The sequence below is a fragment of the Ailuropoda melanoleuca genome, chromosome X, assembly GCF_002007445.2.
Source record: "Ailuropoda melanoleuca isolate Jingjing chromosome X, ASM200744v2, whole genome shotgun sequence".
Lineage (NCBI taxonomy): Eukaryota > Metazoa > Chordata > Mammalia > Carnivora > Ursidae > Ailuropoda > Ailuropoda melanoleuca.
In genome coordinates, this window is record NC_048238.1 from 19,709,022 (window position 1) to 19,712,613 (window position 3,592).

Here is a 3,592-nt window from a genome sequence, read left to right on the forward strand (position 1 = left end):
ACCCACCATGGGAATCCAGGGAAAAGTCATTTTATTTTACTTTTTAAGTTAATGATCTTTTTATTGAAGAAAAAAAAAGACTAGCATCTACAACTTGGAATGGTCATAAATTGCAATTTCTTGACCTGCAATGTTGATGGTTGTGCTGAAGTCCACAGCCACATCCTACTCTGCTGGCTCCAAGTCATGGTTCAGAAGGTTTTAAAAACAGAGAGTCCCAAGATGCTCCCTTGTTAAAGGTTTCTTTTTAAAAATTGTGTGTGAATGGTGACAGCCTGACACACATTTCACTCTGGTAAAACACAGACAATGCTAAACAAACACACACAGGATGCCACCAGGATGTGTGTCACCATCCCCAGGGGTCAGGACACACAGAAGTACAAGAGGGCTAGCCTGCTAAGTGGGGCCACATCTAGACAGTTTATCCTTCACTCATCTTTCTGCACAGCATCCTGAGGCAAAACAATTTTAAATGTTTGTTTTCAGTAAACCAGCTATGACAATACATATTAACAAACTGAGCTAGACCCTTTTGAATAGATTTCAAATTTGTTTTTTTCATTTTTCATTTTTAATACAAATGTCTGACCGTGCTCAATTGTTAAGCTGCACGTGTGAAAAACTGGCAAGCCCAGATAGTATATTAATCATTAGCAAATGGAACTGCAAGGAGTCCACTAAGGGCTTCCTTATCATTAAGGTAGTACAAGTGTTTATATATAAAACTGACATGTAGCTTGATCTTTTGGGGGCAGGACCACCAACCAATACATGCAAATTATATGTGTGTGGACAGAAGGCACTTCTGACATTCAGTTTTGCTTTATAGAAAGAGAATGAATAAATGAACTTTTTTGCAAGAGGTAGTAAAAGATTCAACATGATTGTTCGGGGGGGGGCAAAGGAGTTGAAAGTAGGTATTCATTTTGCAGTCATCATCTGTATGAATTCTTCAAAGGTGACCCATCCATCTCCATCAATATCTGCTTCTCTGATCATTTCATCTACTTCTTCATCTGTTTGTGTTTCTCCTAAGTTTGTCATGATATGACATAGTTTTGCTATGCTGATGTAACCATTCCCATCCTTGTCAAAGACTCAGAATGCTTCACGAATTTCTTCTTCACTGACTGTACCTTTCATTTTTCTAGCCATCAGAGTCAAAAATTCTGAGAAGTGAATGGTGCCATTACCAACAGCATCCACCTCATTGATCATATCCTGCAATTAGGCTTCTGCTGCCTTCTGACTCAGTGACCTCATGACAGTTCCAACTTCCTCTGTTGTGATGGTGCCATCCCCATCTTTGTCAAATAGAGAGAAAGCTTCCTTGAACTCAGCAATCTGTTCTTCGGTCAGCTGATCAGCCATGGCGCTAGCAAAGGAAGGAAGAGCAGAGCCCACAAGGGTGGCTCTACCAGCGCAGAGGCTGTGAGGGCAGGGGTACCTCCGCTGGTTGCTGCTGCTGCGGCAGCGGCACAGTGTGCACTCAGCCCCATACCCCTGCCGCTGCCCAACTCCAGGGAAAGGTCATTTTAAAGCATATACATCGCATAACTTTAGGAAAAATAGTCAATACAGGACCCACGACTTTCTGCAAAATTTTATCAAATCCAGGTCAAAAGTCACCAGAAACCAGGCCTGGAATTGGTGTTTTCTTGCCATTTAAAGAGACTACTTTAATAGGAAAAGAAGTTTTATCTGCATTTTCTTTTACAGATTTGAACTCAACTGTGTTTTACCTTCTCCAAAGGAAGCAGTATTTCAGATATAATTTTCACTTTTCCAGAACTGTTTTTCTAATTTTAAGAAAAGTGAGCATTTTGGGGTGCCAGGCAGGCTCAGTCAGTAGAGCATGCAAATCTTGATCTCAGGGTTGTGAGTTCTAGCTCCATATTGGGTGTAGAGTTTACTTTAAAAAGTAAATAAATAAAATCTTTTAAAAGAAAGAAAGAAAAGTGAGCATTTTATAAATAACAGTCACTGTAAAGGTATAAAATATAACCATTTGCTACCCTCTAGTGGAACTACTAAGTTTTGCACAGAAACATTTTTGGCTTTAACGGAATCGTTCTACTTGATTACCTTTGATTCTTCTTGGTTTCGACAACCTGTGGGTGTAAAAGTAAAATTTCTTGATATTTGATACAAAATTCTTAAAATACAAGGATCAAGCATAAGGGAGAAGATAGAAAGAGAGGAAAAGTCTTCTGAAGACACATCATTGCACTGTTTCTCATTTAAAGTTATAAAACAGAAACTATTTTGGTAGTCATCTATAAACTGATCCAAGGAAAGAGTCATGAACCATACTCCACCTAAATTTGTGCTGAGAAGACATGGTTTTCATGCAAATTGGCATTGTATCCTCAATCCCAGCTTGCTCCTAGTCTATATACTATGTCATTTTATTGCCAGACCTTTCTCTAGTGTGCTTAGGTCATGCAAAGCATGTCAAACATGTATGGTCATATTAATTACATCCTTCTTGAACGTGGAAAAGAAGTCCTGGTGGAAAACTGAGAAACTGAATTACAAATGTGCCATATGGTCACTGATGGGAAGACAATGTATAGGAAACACTATGTTCCACAGCACTGATTATTTTGCTTTGGCTACATTACAGTTATTCCAGAGTATAGGAGGCCTTTATTAGTATCCCTTCCTATGCTCTCAGTAGTCACAATTACACAGATGAGCCTCCTACCTAAAGCACGTATGATTCTCTGCCTGAGATCTTTCTTAGCTAAGGTTTCCTTCAGCAAGTTTACATACTACAAGAACACTATATTGGAGAAGTGCAAATATTGTGAAATGAGCATTTAGTCATATTTCTGGCACCAGGATTTATTTTTCCAATCATCATGGTGTCCTTCAGTCTGGGCATAGAATATTACGTGGCATCTACCACATCATGGAGTCAGGCAAAGGTTTATAATGACAAGACAGACTCCCAAACTTCACAAGGATAATTTCATTCCAATAGTACAAAAATCATTTTGGGGGTCCTCCTCCATATCAATCCTCCCATCCCCAGGAAACACACCAAAAAAATTACAACAGATGTCCCTGGTGCCATCTTGACCAGAGCCCTATCTCCTTTGGTGTTCTACAATGAACACTACCTCCAAACATCTTTGAAATGAACTCACAATATCCCAAGTAACATAAGGTTTAAATTTCCAATTAAATAACTGGCACAAGAGAAAGAAGAAAAAAATACAAGGAAACTACTACTGTAACGAGACTGACCCATCAGACTAGTCTGTCCTTGAGGACTTGATGTCAACTAATAGAGAGGGAGCAACTCCAGTAATTCTCTACTTTAATACACTCCAAATTTGGTTAGAATACTATTGGGGAAATAGCCTCTGCATGACCTATTGTCCCCCACCCTAGGACTGTCCAAGAAGTGTCCTGGCCCTGGAACATTCCCCTAAATGGAAGTTGGGTGCTGAGCTATCACCTGACCCAGATTATTCTCAGAAAGAAACCTCTTTCCTAAAGGATTCTCCCCTGCCCTGGATAAACCATGAACTTATTGTATTGTTTAAGTATATGTGTCATATGGCATCTGGGCTGCCCTATC

The 3,592-nt window shown here is 39.5% G+C and overlaps 1 pseudogene; it reads right to left on the minus strand.

Annotated features, from left to right (window-relative positions):
* Positions 1-924: 924 nt before the first annotated feature.
* On the minus strand, positions 925-1,374 carry LOC100468121 (annotated as a pseudogene).
* Positions 1,375-3,592: the final 2,218 nt, after the last annotated feature.